This window comes from Anser cygnoides, chromosome 5 (genome assembly GCF_040182565.1).
Source record: "Anser cygnoides isolate HZ-2024a breed goose chromosome 5, Taihu_goose_T2T_genome, whole genome shotgun sequence".
Taxonomy (NCBI): Eukaryota; Metazoa; Chordata; class Aves; order Anseriformes; family Anatidae; genus Anser; species Anser cygnoides.
The window spans coordinates 21,157,501-21,177,500 of NC_089877.1; the positions used below are offsets into that span (position 1 = coordinate 21,157,501).

Here is a 20,000-nt window from a genome sequence, read left to right on the forward strand (position 1 = left end):
GCAGGGTGTGGACTGGCAAACTGTTTTCTATTGCTCATGTCTGCTTATTCCATCTCAATCTAATAAAACAGATGATATGCATCTCTTTAAACATTTAATTATTTTGTATTTGCCTGTCTAAAGAGACTACAGTCTGCGGGGAAATGAGAGTAAAGAACAAGCATGTAGAAATCCCTCAGTAAAGAATGTGGGGAAATTTTAAACAAGCTGAAATGCAGAGTAATTCTTAAGCGATGGAGATGGGATACTTCAGGTTTCAGGTATTTGATTTTTAGGCTACAGACAAATGCTTTTACAGATTCTCTTAAGTCCTACTGTTATTTACCACTATCCCATATTGTCATGCTCTCAGAATGTGAACATTTCTAATACAACAGGTTATGTCTGGCAGCAGAGAAGAGTCAGGCAGGGATAACACTGACAGGATAGGCTAATAGCTCTTTTAAACCGGAGGTAAATGTTATCACTCTGCAGAGGTGCACAGTGAGTATACTGCAGGTTAAAAAAAAAAATCCTTCTATAATATACTTAGAGACTTTTAAAAGTTTTATTCCTTTTTGTTCAATGTGGTTAATGTTTTTGATTTCTCCTTTCTCTTATTACATCTTGTTTCACACCTTTTGGTTGGCAAACAGATATCCACAGTGATATCCACAGGCAGGAAGGAAGCTGCAAGTCTGCATCTCAACGGCAAATCCCTGCCAATTATGTTAAAACTAATTGTAAATCTCTTTCCTGTAAAATCATAACCCTAGCTGAAAATAATCCACACCCCAAATAGAACATGGGTTAGACTTTAAAATACACTTTTGCCCAAGGTTAAATTTAATGTCTTGTCTGCATGCATTCCCACAAAATAAATTGTTCGATTGCAGCAAGCAGTTTTAGTTTGCTTCATCTGAATTCTAAAAGTGAAGTTCATACACCTTTACTAAAATCATCAGTGAAAATGAGTACTAAATTGTACTCCACACAGCATTACACTTCCAGGAGCTACATCATCCTACAGTAACTATTTCATTCATCTGGTATTGTTACAGAGCGTAAATCAGGATTCATAAATGATCAGTTTGTATCCTTTGGGAGGGAGGGATTACATGTAAATAATCCCTTTAATGTACGCATTGCCTCTAAGCATTTCACACAGCAATAAATTGGTAAACTGAATTTGAGCAATTAAGAAATTAAATGAAACTAATAAAATGTGTATTTTAATATTTCTTGATGGTTATTTGGGGATTAGTGAAAATGAAAACAGCCACTCTCCTTCTGTATGAAGGTAAACTGTAGGACTGTGATAAACTGCCAGCTTTTCACTCCTGTATTTCAATCAAAACCCCTCTTTTGATATACTTTAGCATATCTTTCATTCCACATTTGTATTATTAACTACATTAAACTATGAAGTCCAAGTACCCATTTCAAATAGATATATTTATATATCCCATCATGATGGCAACAAAAAACCTACCTCAGATCATGCTATATATAAAATTATTAACCCTGAGCGTTTGAGAAGGGAAAGGCACCATGGCAAGGGGAGCTTTGCTCCACTCCTCTGCACTCCACACCCATCTGCTCCCACCTCCCTAGATAAAAAACCTGGTTCAAGGGCCGCTTAGGCATCAGTGAAACAAGAAAGCAGGCGAACAGGAATAAACTGCTCTAATAGCAGAAATATGGAATTGTATGGAGTTTTTACTCTAAGACACTGACAAGACACAAACCCTGAATATCTTTACTCATCTTTTGGACACAGGCTAGATGCACTGACCTGAGAGCTAATGGGGAAGCAAAATGAGGGAAATTACAGCATACTATCTATGGCAAGTACTTTATAAGGAGCAATGACAAGGTTCACAATCACTGTTACCAAGTCGATGGAAACAGAATTCAGGTTTCTTGAATTGGAATTTTGCATGCATTTTATTTAGGCATTTTACACAGACAGACAAAAAGGCTTTTTTTTTTTTTTGAATAATCTTATTGTTATTCATTTGTTCATTCATTATTGTTACAAGATGTTGCAAATAAACCTGCATGTTTTCAGGGTATGGACAGATTAATGACACCAGTGTTGTAAACATGAAAGATGAAACAAAAATGCAATTATATTTTCCTTTTCTGCATACGAGGCTATCAGAATAGTTATGATCTAATTTGTTCTTACTGCCAGTCTTCAGCTGAACTCAAGATCATTGAAAACGATGCTATGACCTAGCTATACCATGGACTAGTATGGCAATAACAAAAAAACAAAAACAAAAAAGAATCCCTAAGAAAATCACTGCAATGTTTGGTTACAAAAATAGAGAGTAGCCACTTAATGCCCAGAAGCAGCAGTTTAATAGCATGCTTCATTTCAGGCTGTAGCCTAACTAATGCAGGCTTTAAAAAGAAATATCAGACTTTGAGAAGACCCCATATAATTGCATAGGTTTAGTCTTAATATTAGCCGATTTAGTCTTCCTCTGATAAACAGTTCTGGGTTTAACAAAACATTGCACATGAGGTGCAGACTGAGGATATTTTTTCTCCCTTCAAATAAATATATTTTGTACTCATTGGAAGTTGGTTCAGTAGCACTCATTGAATTTTAGCCTTCTATTTGCTGCTGAGAGCAGCCTTTTCAGTGTTTTACAACTCAACAAAACACTAGGCATGAGCTTAACATTAAACTTGCACTGCAGTTTCCCCAAGGTAAATGGGATGCAAATGAACATTTGGTTGTTTTGCTTAATGCGGACGATCTCTGCGCCTCTGAACTGTTCTGTTGCCAGCTGCCACTTACAACTGAGAAAGAGATGTCAGTTTTATAGAATATGGATTGGATCTTTTAAAATTAATCTGAGCAAAAAGAAAAGAGTTCATTGGGAAGAGGAAATGTGCCTGATAATGCCACCTCTGCAAGCTTCTTGGATGGGTGGAAGAAAATGGGAGAAAAGCCCAATGTACTTCTAGTTGACAGTGCAGCCACATAGCTGTTTTTTTTTTTTTTACTTTCATAATAATTTATAAAAACACAGCAAAATGAACAGCACTGAGCAGCTTGTGTTCCTATCATAACATATAACCTCTCAGTACTTCATGTACAATAATACCTCCATGAAAATCAAGCTGTATTACTTCTGCTTCTTTGTGCAACACTTTGCATGACTAAGAGCAGCAAGTGACAACATGTTCTCCAGTAACTGAGATTGATTATTGGTGCTTCAGCACATCCATAATCATGATGCATGCAGCACAGAGAGATGGAATTATTTTCATACACTACCCTGATTGGTAGAAAAGACTTTTTTTCTAAGTGAACTGAATATGTACAGGATGTGTGCAATATCCTCTAGAGGAATGAGTATTGTGCTAGCTGTCAAAAGGTCTCAGCTATACTACTGACATGCATGGCTCTGAGTCATGCATGTTGACTGCATTGCAACTGTCCAGTCAGTGTTCAGTACTAAAAAGACCCTACATTTACCAGTAGTTACCACTCTTTAGTACCTGAGATACTTGGTTTGATGTTAGCAACAGTGAGAAAATGAAATAAGCATGAGAATTGACTGTGATTCATGGTGGAAAGCATGGACATGATGAGTCTGGATTTTATATTTTACAGCTGTTAGACCATACTGACTTCAAAGGAGTTGCTGCAGGTTGTTACTAATGCAGTGGCTGTAGAGTGTGGACCTCTGTGTCTGCTTAGAGCAACAGGAAACAGCACACATTCTCTACCAGATAGACTGGCTTACCAATTTTTTTCTTTTCTTTTACAGCATGGTAGACAAATTTTTGTTTTTTTTTAATGTTGTTTCTAAAAGTCTCAAAGGACTTAATATTTTAAAGAAGTCTCTGTTATACCATAAAATACTTGAAGTTACAAAAATATCAGAGATATTAGCATTTCATATTGGGTAACTTTGAATTTGGTGAATAATGCAACTATTTTGAAGTGCAGATGACTCTTCTAAATCAGAATCATCAAGGATTAATTTGCCTTTTCTAACAGGCATGTCAGTAATCTTTGCTATTCTTCCTGTACTGAGCAATACTGTCTAACTGCGGTATTATATGAACAACAAAAGTGAGTGCTGCAGTAAATCTTATTCGATTAAATAGATAAACAGTACTTTAGGCTGTGGAAGTGGACAGTGCACTGTAAATTCCTTAATGATTAAGGAGTAATTAACACATGAATAAGTACTTTTTCAAATGAAACCTGGTGACAAATAGCTCAGCAACAGAAAAAGAAGTAATATACCAACATCATATTGAATTTTTCTGTATTGGAATTAATATACCAAATTGTGGATTGTTGAATAAGCATTTACATTACCTATTTTCAGGTTATTTCATGCTTCTCTAGATACTAAGCTCCACATAACCCAATAAGAAAGATTAGAGAGGAAGTATGCAGTACAATATGACAATTACCACACTTTACTATAATTTATAAGGCAATACACCAATAGGAGAGTGAAATACAATGCAATGTGGTATTGTAATTAGAATAGGTTTTCTATTGGACTAAGGGGCATTATAGTTCCCTCTTCATAACTTTTACATATCACAGGATTATACCGAATATAGAACTGATCTGGCAGAAACACTGCAATCTTTCCCATCTATCTTACTTTAAATTTTAGCTTGTGTGTCTCAAGGAAAGACATAGAAATTGAAAGCCCTTCCAAATAAAGGTTTGTATATACTAGTAGAAGGAGAAAGGAAAACTTTTCCAGTAGTGAACAGTAAAGAATAAAAGTATTTGAATTACTCTACACACACATATATACACACAGCAGCATGTAACTTATTTAGCATAGGTTACCAAAAAAAACCCCCATGAAATTACAGCAATTTTCATTAAACTGTTGACATCAGTGGAGGCACTTTCAATTTAGTCCAATGTGGGAATACAGAATGAGATTCAAATTTACCTTTCAGGAAACATTATAAGAAAAGTCTTTGCAGTGTCTCCCCAAAGGCCAGGGTCAACTTTTCAAAAGCAGCCTTTGATTCTGGATGCTCAGCCTGAGACAACTCTTTTGAAAATTTTGCCATGGATGTAAAATCCTTAATCCCTTTATGTTAGGCAGCTATCAACTACAGAATTTTCCTATTGGGATGGGGCGGGGGCCTGTTGCCTTCTACAGCTGACATAAAGTGGCACCTAGTCCATCAGGAGCAAGGCAGCTAACACTGGTAGTAAACACACATTTTTGGACACCTGCTTTTGCTCAGCTCAGCTCCCGTTTTCTCTCATACCTTTGTTTTTATTTTCTCTACATCTTCTACAGCGATGGCCCACGGCAGTTCTTTGCAACCATGTATAACCTGAGAATGAAGGAATTAAAGTTCTTTGTACAAGCTTCTGTGACCCTGTGCCAGACTGGAAGGGGAGCCCTTCCAATGTCCCAAGGATCTTGAAGTCTAAACCCTGAGTGAGACCATCGTTTTGCAGGAGGAGGCCTCTAAATTAAGGTAGATGCTCTGATAGCTTCTGTCTTTACAAGTTTGGTTTATATTGGTCGTGGCTCTGAAACATCCCCTTCTGTGAGTGCTCATATATATATATATGTCTGATGGAATGCGGAGAGGAGATCCAGTACCTTGGCATGTCTTGTGGGCACACTGTATCCTGACAAATTTAACACAAGATTTACATTTCATATGCCTCTCCTTCTAATCACAGCATTAACATTAAATCATGAGACTCCACATTAAGATTTACTGATCCTGGTTTTGGCTCTTTGTCAAGGCATACTGATATTACTTGAGTTTTCAAACTGGATACCATGTTCACTCCAACATTACCCTATTGTCAGCAATCAGGAAGTCCTTTCCAAACATCCTGGAGCATCCTTTTCTCATCAGAACACTTGTCCTGAGCTACAGTCACAATGTTTGGAAATGGAAAGTACCTGTTTGGCTTCTGCTGTAGAATAAGTTTCCTTCCTCCTTCAAAAAATCCTTTATTCTTATGGAGGGAGTAAATCTAGCCTAGTTCTCCATTTGTTTTCCAGCAGCAAAACGAATGACCTTGCTTCAGTTACATTTACAGTAAAAATACAGCATTTACAGTATGTGAGGAAAGTGACTTTGGTTGTTTTATTTATGAATATCGATTTCTGCATAAAGATAATATTTCTGCTATACTCTTACTTTTTTGGTAAACGAGCATAGCAGACACTGCATAAAATACTGCTGAGGGTATAACAAGGACCTCATTGTACCATTTAGCAACACATTGCCAACACGAATGAGAATGGAATAGTTCTCTCTGAGGGTTAGTTCTTACTCACATTGATGTCTACAGGAGTTTTATCATCAGAAATCAGCAGGCTTTCGATCAGGGTTTTTAGCAGTAAGCATTGGAGTTCTAAACTCACTGTAAGCACTGAGAAAAAAAATCCTCCAAAACTTATCGACATGCCAGAGCTGTGACTCCTACTCCTTTCTTTTTGACCATTTTCAGGTGCTTCAAGTGTTTTGCTTTGCATTTCTATAAATACTAAAAATATTATGCTTGCCTTTTTCTTCTTTAGATGTTAAGTCCTTAGTGTTTCTCCAAAGAGCAGGAACAGCTAGAGAGGAGCAGTATATTATCTGCCCCGACACTATACCTGAAAGAAGCATTCCTAGGGTAGATACAGTATTTTGCCTCTGTGGTTTGCAGCTGCCAATGAGATGCTAATGAGTGCTATATGTGCTGTTTTTCCTCTGTCGTTCATATCTGCCCACTAGAAACAGAATGGAAACCACTGATAATACATAAACTAATTCCCCAACCCTCACCATCCACAGCCACACCCACACATTTCCCTTAAACACAAAGAAGCAAGAAAGACCCACAGGGATTTTAATTTGATCAGTTTTACACATTCTAAGAAAAATGTTGCACATATTATTTTTGCCTTTCCTAAGGAGTAGCCCAAATTGAATAGAATCAAGGTTAATTATGGAGCTAAATCAAGTTACCTTTTTTTTTTTTGGGTGTGGGGGGGGAATGTGGGAATGTGCAAGAGATAAAGTAGGCAAAAATCTCAAACTGCAAATAAATAAATCAAGTAGAGATACAGAGTCCAAGGTGCATGGTTGGCTTTGACTTAAATGGAAAACAATATATGAGCCTTTCATATTCAAAGCACTTTGTAGAGCAACTGGACTAAATAGTGCTACTGTATTCAAATGTGGTGTCTATTAGGCATTCAGAAATAGCTCAAATATTGCCTTGCAGAGTGGGTCTTCTTCAGATAGGAAATGTTTCCCAGGGATCTTTTTTATTGTATTGTAATGTACTTATTTGCCACGTAATTCTCTGTCAGAATGCCCTGGGAACAAAATGCCCAAACAGAAATGAAAAACATGGGCCTCAGTTTTGTCTTTTCTAACATTGGCACTGGGTTGAACTGTCTCACTGGTTTACAGTGTATTTATATTTGTAAATATACAGTACAACAGTATGCATATCTAATTCTGTTGCAGTTCTGAAGCCAATTTATCCTGATCATCAATGTAAACAAACAAACAAACAAACAAACAAACCTGTTTGGAATAAGTTTTATCAAATACTCTACAAATTGTTATATATTGGTTTGGGTTGGATAAGAAAAAAGTAGATCCATCTGCTGTGCCATCAATTAAAGGAAGGAGATCTGCAAATGTGACGCAGTTGCTTGCTTCTTATTAAATACACAACTTTTTGAGATTCACTCAATGACCTGAGAACGTGTATATTCTCCCAACTCTGACATTTCTGCTTGGCAGCCATGTTATTTTATTAGCATATAGTGTCAGCAAACTGGATGTGTTGTTTTTTTGCATTTTCATCCGATATCCACTGTATTTATTATGACTGCAGTACCTTACTATTTAGAGTACCGACTTGACCTAGTGAGAAAAACGAAAGGAAACCACAAAGCAGCAAGGCATTAGTACGTATCTGCAGAAAGTCTTGGGATGTTGGAAACTGCCCAGTGCACACAGAGTTGATGTGAGACACATCACTAGTAGTGACAATGCTGCACTTATTTCATCCGATTCACTAGCTCATTTTCTAATTTCTGTCAGCAAATATATGATGAGTCTTAGTAGTTTACCACACCCTTTCACTTAGCTTGAAAAAACTACAGAAAATTAAAATTACTACTAGAAAAAGATGAAAACTTATCAAATGTAAAATTAGATTAAGAGTCAATCAAAATCCAACTGTGAATTTATCATTTCAATGAATTTCAATGAATGGTTTAAAATCTGTTCAAAATCTATTTGAAAATGAATATGTAATAATACAGACATATCTCTTTTTCAAAGCTAGTATTGTCAGATGTATTCTGTGCATTATAATTCATGAACAGGGTAGATGACTATTTGAGAAGTATTAAAATGAGCTGACTTTTCAATACAAGTGTCTTGACAATAAGTTTTTCTATTCTTGGCAATTCAGAAATGTAGACAATTGTGCTAGAAAAATAATATGTATTGTAATATTCATTGTACAGTAGTAGTATAGTAAGTGGCAATTCTGGACATTACAAGAGACACAAGGATTATTTTCTGTGATTGCACAGAGAATACTTGGATTTCTTGTGAAGCTTTTGCATTGGAAATGAGATTCATCAGTCTGAACAGGGCAGGGTTAGAGCCCTTAGCAACATGCTTATTTTGTAGAAGGTCACTCAATAATAACTTCCTCTGCCCTCCAAGCTTATTAAGACTGACTGGCATATATTAATGAAAACACCTGATTCTCCAACCATAAAACCCAGACAAAGACTTTATTTTAATATTAAGGAAGGAACCCTTAATTAGCAGGGTTTCAAAAATGTCAGCTTCTTCTATTAGCTGTTCTGGTCCATCAAAGCCATAATCCCTACTGTCAAATTTCATCACATGATAGACAGTTTGCTGGCTATCTTTTTTTTTTTTTTTAACTGATCATACTGACTGAAGCTTTTTATTTTGCCATCATATTTAACAAGTTTGCATGCATTTCATCGTTACATTGCTGATTTTATTCCTTTCAAAGTCTGCATGTGTCAGCTAAAAGAAGAAAAAATTTGAGGAAACATAAAATATTACATATTGATACACAGACATATAATTAAAGACTTTTGGGGAGAGTTCTCACTCATAATATTGATCCTTTTCTAGGGCATGCAAATGTACTTCTGTGAAAACACGAATAAAAACCACCGTTCACAGATGAATTTCCATTTCAGGAATGTTAAGAGAAAAAAAAAGAACAAATGCTTGAAACATTGTGAAGACCTTTGAAGATACGCTTTCTTTAGGATTAACCCACAATACACTTGCATGCTACATGAAATTTGTTCAAGATCGTATTGCTTGCACTGCCCTTCAAATGAGAGAGATTGTGTCAAATTTTACTGGAATAAACATATCAATTTTAAAAAGAATTTATATTCTAACTTCATTCAGCATTTCGATGTTTATTAAACATTCACATTCATGGAAAACCCAATCTATTTCTTTTGTTTAAAAATAAGCAAATGGAAGGTTACTACCTTGTCACAGACTTTTAAACCTTCCCATCTAAACTGTCTCAAACACTGTTTGTGGATTTGATAAAGCTATATTCCCCAAACCAGCACACATCTATTTAGCTCATCTATGTAAGTCTTGTATTCTTTTACAAGAAAAATAAAAGGCATATAGAATTTGCGAGATAAAAATGCTGAAAGACAAAGTATACTCCCACGGTCTTTTCATGCCTAGTTTTTTCTTTAAAACTTTCCTTTAAAATTTTTAGATTTCTTTCTTAATAATTTATGCACCACTGTGCATATTATAAATGATACAGTAAAATGAAGGACCCTTGGTGTTGAAGATATAACTGAATCCAGGTAAGAAGAAAGGAACTCCCAGTATTCTGGAAGAAGAAAATTTCTGGCATGGAAGAATATGGGAACATTGGTATTCCGAAGCAGGAGAGAAGTGGTCTAAAAGAGAAGAGCAAGTTAGAAATAACAAATGAGACATACAGAAGTTCATTTTCATTTAGAGTGACATATGGGCAAGAACTCCAGAAAGAAGTGATTGAAATACAACCACAAGACTCAGTAAGAACTGAAATACTCAGAAAACCCGAGACTCAAAATTATGCCTATGGAAATCTTCAGAAGAGATGAGAGGGAAATGATGGAACTAGAGCAGAACTCAGAGAAGCATCAGCAGAACAGAGGGAAAATAACAGCAAATAAAGAAGATACAGAGCGAGCAAACAAGGATATGACCCCTGAGAAACAGAACTGCAAAAACAAAGGAAGAAAGTGGAGATTCTGGAAGAGAATGATAAATGTAACACAGACAATAAATTCAATAAAACAAGAATAGCAAAAGATATACGTGTCTTCATTAACTGATTCACTAGGTATACCTTGGATGTGTAACTCAGTTGATATTTAGTGAAAATTAATATCCTTCCTACCTCACAAAAGTAATTCCGGTTTTTCATGCTGTGGAATTCTTCCCACAGCTAACAAATGAATAAATATATATATGTTAATTCAGGACCCTTCTAACACTCTCTTTTTGAGGTAAAAAAATCAAATACAATCTGACTGTATCTGTTAAATAGTTAGTAAATATAATCTGAACTAACTAAGGAAACATTATTAAGTGTTGTATTTATTTTATCAGTTTAACCTTACTTGGCTGCTTCCTGAGTGCCCATGTCTGTTACAAGTGTCAAGTGTATGTCCTAGCTGAATTTACAGCTAGTCACTCCATCCTTTTTAACGGCTTTAAGTGACTGTCAGCATTTACTTGCACGATTTTTTTTTGTGTCTCCATTTAATTAATTAATTTAGAAACGAAACCCACTACTTAGAATGGTAGAGTTCCTCGTGTTTTCCCTGAGGTATCTAAGAAGTGGAGCTACAGTGATTGGCAAAAAAATAGTAAGGCCAACACACGAAATGCAGTCCTTTCTCCATCAACACTTGCAATACCTACTAACTAAAAAATAGTAAAATGTGAGTAAAAGAAAACTAAATTATCTTCAGGCTGAGAGCAATCTTTACCTCATGAGGTACAAGACAACTAACCTAAGTTTTTAAAACTGTTTGTCCTCTAATTATCTCTAACTAAAAGTTACTGTACAATTAAAACATCCATGAACATCATAGTTGGGACATCACTGTAGAGTAAAATGCATACATGTTCTCTACTCAAAGCATTTGTAACAAGTGAGAATATATTTTTTAAGCTCTTCCCTTTATCTCATTCATTACATTTATTCATATTTTTATATATGAATCATAGAATCATATAATCATTAAGGTTGGAAGAGACCTTCAAGATCATCCGGTCCAACCATCACCCTACCTAAATACCAGCATTTCAGTCTAATAATTTGGTGAACTGAAAGTCCAGGTTTACAATTTTTTGACTATGAATTGCTGTGTTCACTTGTCACAGTTCAGATAACTCTAAAAAGCCTCATATTCCCTTCATGTTAAGGGCTATAATGGTATTTTCTTAACCCATGTGTGTATTCTGAGGATTAATTAAATGATGGTAAGTGCATAAGAACATGAGAAATGCACTACTGAGTCAGATGAGCAGCTCACCTAGCCCAGGGTTCTCTCTCCAGCTGTGGTAGCAGGAGCTGCTATTATGTGAAGTGTGCGAGAATGGCGATGTTCTGCCACTGCTCCCCCGATACTCATAGCTGTTGCATGGCAGAGTACATCCCTGTCTATTCCCTTTAGCCTTTGTTTATAGGCCTCTTGTCTATGAATCTGTCTAATCCATTTTTGCACAAGTGGACATTACCTGCACCCACAACCTCTCATGATGATAAATTCTAAAATATCTGATAAAAAACATTTTACTATTTACTATCCGTCTGATAAAAAACATTTACTTTTACCTATTTTAAACTGGTCACTTCACAGACTCAGTGAGTGCTTCCTACTTACAGTACTGTAGGATTTTGTGAATAACAGGCCTGTCTAAACTGTCTCAATCCATAAACCTTTTGACTTTGTAAGCTACAATCATAACATACCATTCATTTTCTCCTTTCTAATCCGATTGGTTTTTTTCATTTTTTTTTTTAACCAGTGTAATTCTACAATATCCCCACTGGGATGGAAAGAACAGAACTGCTCATAGTACTCTAGACACCAAGGTTTTATGAAACGGCAGAATGATGCCGTCTGTGTTGGCCTCAATAGCCTTTCTCATGATGCTCGACATTTTGGCTGCTACTGCACTTTCAGTTGATGACTTTGGAAAATCACCCATCGTGACTTCAAGATCTCTTTCCTGAGTTGTAACTACTGCTCTAATTAAACACATTAACAGTGTTTTCTCCATGGTCAGTATCAACAGAGCTACCTGTGATCCAAATGGCAGAAAGAAGAACAGAATGGCATTACAAATGGTCTGTGTCATCATTTGGGTATGACAATGTCTTAAGCCTCACGAGTTCTGTAGCCATGCTTTTAATATCTTCCCTGAAAACTGTATGGTGTTGCTTAGCTGTTGGAATCCAGACAGTGTTATCATTCACTAACATGGTAAATTCTGTGCTTGACTGGCACTTCCTAGGATTTCATTCAGCATAATGTTAGCATTTTATTGTAAATTGTTGCAAATCATATTGTGTGTATAATATTATCTTATTGTATATTAGATGTAGCCAGAATGGTGTATTTATGGATTAATGGTACTTAGACAATGCAAAGGACAACAATGCCAAGTTAGGAATAGTAGGGAGAAAAAGATAAAAGAGCAAAAGGATAGCATAAGATGCAGGCAAATGAATATAACTGAGTTTTTCAGTAGCTACAAATCATGGTGAGAAATTCCAGCTTGTCTTCTTTAGAGCGATATACTTTTGCAGGCTGGAATGGTCAGTTTTTCTACCGACAGGAAGGAGAATTCAAAACTCTTCAGCTGGAAAAGAATATTATATTCATTGACTGAAAGTCAGCCTGCTGGCAAGGTAAACAGTATTATTTTTGTACGTAGTGTGTACAATTAATACTACTGTATAAAATTTGTGCTGCAAATAAAGCTGTGAACTTTCCCTGCCAAAAAGAGAGTAATATTAAGTCTTCAGGACTTGTGTCTTGGGAAAGGATGCAAAATGAATATGACAGAGAGAAAAGAAAAAATATAGTGCTTTAAAGAAATGGTAAATCACTGAATTTAAGAGGTAGGAGATTAGATTCAATGAGTTCAGTACAACATTTTGTTATGTGCTTTTTCTATTTCTGTAGGAAAGAACTAAAAGGAAGCTAAATGAGATCTTGATGTAAATATCTAATTAGCCTTTTGCAATTCAAAAATTGCCCATAAACCATAGTTTGCTATGTGTACAGTCTCTACTTAATGTATGATACAATTCTTACATTTCAGACTTTATAGGATGTACAGATTGCGTCGACTGTAGTACATGGTATGTAGCCAAAAATATTAAATATATTGCTAAGGATACACAAGTCTTCAATTTCCCTTTTCAAAGGTAGTTTATATTTTTAAAATTCTCTGCAAAATGCTCTTCACTAAATTTGAAAACTCCCATGTAAGTATTTTTATATACTGACTTTAGAAAAACTCACTTTCAAAAGAAAAGTAACAAACGCTGTACGATACAAGTGTAGTCCTATCTATGATGTAATTCTTTTTCCAACACATAAGGCTCTCCTAATGGATTTTTGGAATGTTTGGAAGCATACAGACACACATACAGAGAGACTGCTTTGAAGTTGAGTTCGTGTACAAAATTATCTTCATCTGCACTGCTATCAATTAAATTGCCATCAGTACTGCACACACCTCTGGCAGGGTTCCAAGCTCCAAAGAGGTTGGATTGAATCGCAGTCCCAGAAATAAGGGTCACACTGGCTCTCACCTTTGCAGTACTGATAGAGGACTTATATAAATCACTTGATATATAAATATTTATTTATCAACAGTTGGCTAGTCAACAGCATGGTGTGGTCTGCACATATTTCATAAAGCAGATGGTTTACATTTTCTGAACTCAAGGCAAAAGTCAACACTATGTGACGCTCACTATTTAAAATTTTTTGACTACTGTTATGCCATAATTGTTGGAGAGTCCACAAAAAAATGGGTCATCTCCAAACTATTTGGGGGGCTGTTCTTACTTTTTTTATAATCAACTGAAGGAAAATGAACTGCCTAGCAGCTCGCCACACAGACATATTGTGGTCTACCCAAAATTCAAGAGAACTTTGTAAGCATTATGTTGTCTGTGGCAGCTTCACAAAACTACCACAATTTCACTTTTTCTCTGTGTCGGTAACGGTTCTCCATTATCCTGATAAGTGGGCAGCCATTTCATTTCTCTCTGTATTGATAGAGCTGTGAAGGAGAATTAGATTTCAACACTTATGTAACAGAGATTAATTGATTGATTAGATTATTAATTAAAGTTTCCATTAAATGCTCTTTTTAAAAAGCACAGGATTGTGGATCCCCAGGGTTTTTTCTAACCCTTGAAATCATAAACAAGAGAATGCATAACTAAACATTGTATCTTATCTTGTGAAGAATAATTAAGCCAGTAGTTACAATGCTATGAAGGAAAATATTTTTCCTTCCAAAATACTCTTTTTTTTTTTTTTTTCTTCAATCCTCAGGAAACAGAAAAAGATTTTTGGGTGCCTCCCACTGCAATAGAGGAACAACCACCAAAAATAGCCTAGTTTACACATATACATATGTGTATATATGTATAGCTGTTTGCGTGCATGCATGAATCTCTGCATGGGTTTGTATGCTCCTCATTTTTAAGAAAAGGAAAAGGAGTAAAAACATGACTTAAGTTGTTTCAGATTTGAACTGATGTGGTCTACCTAGAACTTCTAGCCACATAATGTTTCAGAGATCTGTGGAAAAATGAAAACAGCAAGTGGCCTTTTAGGTAACCCATAATTAAAAGCAATTTTGAGCTGTCTTTTCAGGGAAGCTACCCAGGGGAAGTATTTGCTACCTGTTTGACCTTCACGATTGTGAGTCCTTGGCAGTGTCAGCGACCCTCTGAACTGAATTCAAAACTAATCTCTAACAGAAAAAGAGAAACAGAATTCATGCAAATCATATTAATTCCAACATTTCCCCAGTGAGCTGGGTATAAACTACAGCCTAATTAAATATTTTTTAACGATGTGAGTAATTTTTGCCAAGGGGCGGATTCAGGGGAAAATTTAATATGAGATCACAAAAGCTGTTCCCAGCGTTGATTCTGTAAATTAATGACTATCTGCCTTATGATAAAAACATGCTGCCAAGAATGAAAATGAAGTCAGCAAAGCTTGCTCTATTTGTCTAACAACCAAATATACAGAATGCAAAACTTTAAAGAGTATGGAAAATTTCCATTGTCTGTATGATCTATTCTTGATAAAGATGCATTACACTGACAGCATAAAGCTGCTCTGTATTATACAAAACTATCAGCTCTTACTAGTTAGTACTAATATAGTGGTAGCCAATGTTATGAACTTTAGATAGCCAGTGCCAAGCACCAACATCAAGACCGTGAGAGATATTTATTTACATGAGGGTAGAGGAATGTGCTGCGATCATTTCATAAACTGTCTATCTGTAAGACACACTGAAGGCTGCACAATTTCTCAGGGTTGCTCACAACTATCCATCCATCTTCCCAAACACTTAAAAAGACCTTATCACTGAAGTATCTGGGCACCAATCTTAAGTGCTTGTCAGTAAGAAAATCTCATTAAACCAATGTTATTAGTGCTTTCAAATAATAAATGCACAAACATTAAAACTATGATCAAGAAAAACTGTATAAAGAGGCAGGAATTATTGATGCATCAGTCTAGCCAGCTTTTTATCATCATTTGGAAATTAAACAGTAAGCATTATGTGACTGAGATGCTGCTTTACAAAGTGTAGTATTAGATCAGATATTGAAGATACTCTAATGCAAAATCCTCTGGTTAACCAATAAAAGACTCCTTGCTCTTTGTTCTTCTCATGCTAACCTAACTTGTAATAAGACAGACCGTCAACACCAAGGAGTTGCAAAGCGTCATCAAATGACAAGTGAGTAGGACTTCAGTAGCACCCTGGTCAAGAGGCCAGCCCATTGTATGGACTTTGCAGCCCTTTTTATTTAAATTTCTGCCAGTGCTGGCCACTGAGACTGAATTTACAGCTTTTCAATTAGAAGGTCATTCTGTGCTAACTAGCATGCCATTGCCTCATTATAATCATAAAATTAGTGAGAAAAGACTAGCATGAATAATATGAAGGAGACAATCTGAAAGGTGAAGAGGTGCTATTTCCTTGTTTTATTAGAGATGGGAATAAAGTTTGCTGTTTAGAAGCAAATATTTTGCTTATAGTGCACGATTCTCTTAGGAAAGAAATACTTTACAATTTTTCTCTACTTCAGAATAAATAAATTAGTAATTTTCTCTAAATTAATCTTAACAGATGAAAGGAAAGTTTACATCTACTGAACATTGTAACTTAAGACAGCTTTATATGCTGAGAAATGTATGTGTGAGACTAAGCATCAAAGCACTGCAATAGGACTGCTAGATTTCTTAATTTGACTTTCATCAAATTACCTCTTTTTGTAAATATAATTACTTTATTTAAAGGTTTTGAAATAACAACAATAACCCAGAAAATCAGTTAATATCAAATATATCTTAGGGTATCAATTTACTATTTGAAATCTGAGAATGTCGTTACACATTCACATTCGGTATGCCTGTGAATACATTGCAAATTATTTGTCATTGCTGCACAGAAATTTAAATACACAAAGGAAGAGGACTATTGTAATCCTCCCCAAAACACTGGGAGAAAACTACTCAATCTATCATATTCCAGCCAGAGAACATATGGTCTTCTACACAGCCATGGAGCTACATAGCATGCACAAGTAGAGAAACAACACAAAAATGTGATACACATCAGGATTATAAAAATGTTCAAAACACAGTTTAAATATATATTCTACTTAATTAAAGCCAGAGAATTGTCTTAGGCACTGTTTCAGTCTGTAAAGCACAGATCATCCTTAAGGGAAAATTAGTATTTTTTACTGAGAATGGGTATTAAGTTGTAAGCCACTAAACAGGAAAAGTAAGGTAGAAGGCATGACATAATTTTTAGAGGGAATATTTAGAGGTTATAGTGAAACTTACAATTTAATGCCAACCATTCTCTGTGGTTACCTGCTAAGTTCAGTCCACATCCCAATTCTCCAAGAACTATGCTCCTTTCTAGATGAACTCTCCCTGTACCCAGCAGCCCCTGATGAACACACACATCCAGCTAGCAGCAGCCCTGACCTGCTGTTCTGGCTGACCTCCTCGTGAAGTTTAAAGAGATGCTCTGTCACCCAAATTGAAAGGTTGAGGCCTTTTGCTAAAGTAGTCCAACTGAACATGTTTCTTGTTATGCTGTCACCTGTTTTATTTGGCAAAAATGGAGACAGACATTAAGAGGTTTTATTGTACGTGTGAAATAATCAGAGGCTTATCTGTGACTTTTCCTAGATCACAAAAGAAAGTTGGAGCAGCACATGAAATTCAAGCTCCCCAGCCCTTCACCACTTAATCTCCTTTTCTGGCTAAGTAACCACCAGAGGAAGGGAAACAAAAAGGAAGACTAATAATTTATTTCCTGTATATATTGAATAGGATTCTTATGAAGACTTTCAGACTAGAACAGCACAAGAAATGAGAGTTGATGATGTTAATGTACAGAGGAGTAGAAAGAAACCTTGCGGTGTCTATCTACAGTTTTCATATCATGCAGCTGTAGCTGAGAGATACTGTGATAAAAGCATTCCAATATTTACTGCTCTGTGCATTGCAAATCCAAAAATCTATCTTTAAATAGACAGGAACTTGATAAAAACAATAAAAAACATTTAAAACTAGACTTTAAGACTAGTGTAAGTTAGGCACCTATGTACCTTTGAGAATCTGCAATTGAATTACTGAGATGAGTTTAAAGCCTTGTGTAACTAAACATACACAGCAGATAATTTTTGGTTTTGCTGTTCATTTTGTGGATGGAAAAGTACACACGTATAACTTCAAAGAGGTAAGATAAATCTGGCCTAAGTTCTTTGGGAATATTAACTCTAGAACAAATAGTTTGGCCAAATAACTAATAAAATAAGGTATGAAACAAAAGGAAAATATATTTGGGTACAGAGAGCACAAAATTGAAACTGTGCATAAAGTCCTATTTAATGAGTCTCTTAAAACCTGGAAATTCAGAGGAAAGTTTATCTAAACTGATCGTTTGTATCTTTAATTTCTGGATGGCTATTATTTTTTATCATATCATTCATAGGTACGTGAACTACTAACCTTTTGCAGGGTTTCCAACTTGCATAACTTAACCGTGAGACTTGCAGTAACTGTCTTTTCCTTATGGTCCTAGACTCTGGAATTACATGAATAGTACAGAATTTCAACTTTCCTCTAAAGACGGAGGAAGTTGCTAGCCCATGTTGCAAAAGAAAACTGAACTGGAAAAAAAAAAGTTTACACCTCTGATGCCTTTTTTTTTTTCTTTTTTCCCTAACTCATTATCTTTTAATGCTTCAAGATATTGACTTCCCTTTGGCATCAGCTCTGTTTTGTTTAGATTTTGAAGGGCCTGATCCACTACTTACCGATGTTAAGAGATGTAATATTTTGATTTTCTTAGATCTTGAATCACATCCACAGACCACAGTACAACGAGGATGATAATTTTAATGGAATTTTGTTCCATAGCAAAGCCTTAAAGACAGCTTATGCTGTCAGATTCTTGCAACTAATCAACATTTGTTAGATTTTTTGCATGCAAGGCAGAATATTTCTGTGAAGTGTCTGGAGCCCTCTACTTTCAGTTTGTTTATGAAATGGGATTTTGAAACATTACCAGCAGACTTCTTGATACACCAGAGTGTAATGCTGCAGTGTCTAGGAAGCATAAAAAGCCTTTTTAAAGATTCAAAGCTGAGCTGTACTCTATTGCATTGCGGCTGTAGATTTCACTCTCGATTCTAGACACCAACCTCTTTTCCCTTATCCATTGTTTATTAGGCAGAGTTTGGCTTCTGGATGGGTGGGTAAAATCTACAGCAGTTGTAGTAACAAGCAGTCTCAAATCCTGAATATTTAAACAGGGTTTTGCACATCCTACTAAATGCAGCCATTTATTCTGGTTAATAAAAGAGTGTGCTACCTGATATGTTTCTTCTTCAAGAAGAAACTCTACTTACCACTGTTTCAGTAATCATTACACATGCTTTCACCTTCACTAGTAAGATATACATCTATTTTGTTAAACCTTACATAAAAAATAGATATATTCATATTTGCAGTAGTGTCCTCTAATGCATATCAAATTACCTCTAAATCTTTAAAATACATTTTTGCAATTTTGGCTCCCTTACCACAGATTTTAACTGGGCTAAATTACATCAAAAGGCACTTTAAATAAATACCATTAAATTGTCCATTTACTGCATCCCTTTGAAATAAACTAAAGTTTTCAAATCATATATGCTCATGTTTCTTCATTTTAAGAGTAAGGATTTGTCAGGGGTTTCTTCTTTTCCCCTTCACCCTTCCAAATCATTAGTAACTTCTTGTGGCTTCTGAAAAAGGCTGCAGATCAAGATTTCAGTAGTTGTGCTATAAGTCTACTCCAGAAGGCCCAAATTCAATCAATTCAATTCACCAGCTTTCAGAACTTGAATGCCCTCTTAACACTGCAAGGGAAGTGAATATAAATTCAGTGAATAGAATCACTGTGTAAGGAAAGCTGTGGACTAACATGAGGGGGCTACAGGTTGCCTTTCGAAAAAGAACAGGATAATTACAATGGATTCACACACCTATCTGCAGCTCCAGAAAAGCTGCAGCTGCCCATACATATAATGAAGTGGGAGAACAAAGATCTGAATTTTACCATTCCCTTACACTACTATTAATAATTTAAGTCGGAGATTAATT

The 20,000-nt window shown here is 35.7% G+C and overlaps 1 protein-coding gene across 6 annotated transcripts in view; it reads right to left on the reverse strand.

Moving 5' to 3' along the window:
• NPAS3 (neuronal PAS domain protein 3) overlaps positions 1 to 20,000 on the reverse strand; it is a 616,070-nt gene that overhangs the window by 103,069 nt on the left and 493,001 nt on the right. The gene's annotated exons all lie outside the window — the stretch shown is intronic.